Raw genomic sequence first — 297 nt, 5'->3', positions numbered from 1 at the left:
GTCGCGTGCTTTTTACCAGACCCATCTACCGACATGTATTTCGACACCTACCGACATATATTTCGACGTACAGTAGATTATGAAAAACCGAAAAAATAGCAAAATAATTGGCAATTTTCGCAATTTAAAGCACCCGCCACTTTTTTTGTGTGCCGGTGCTATTATTCCGTGAGTCGCAGGTCCAAGTTCCACATTCCGAACGAAAAATTACACTGAAAATGGCACATCGCCGAAACCGGTTTGTCTCCAAACCAAATTTGACAAGGGATGATGGAAAATCGTTCCACATTACATCAT

This window comes from Rhagoletis zephyria, unplaced genomic scaffold (genome assembly GCF_001687245.7).
Source record: "Rhagoletis zephyria isolate East Lansing unplaced genomic scaffold, Rhagoletis_zephyria_1.1 Rzeph_scaffold_00481, whole genome shotgun sequence".
NCBI lineage: Eukaryota > Metazoa > Arthropoda > Insecta > Diptera > Tephritidae > Rhagoletis > Rhagoletis zephyria.
Note: the sequence above shows the minus strand (reverse complement) of the source record.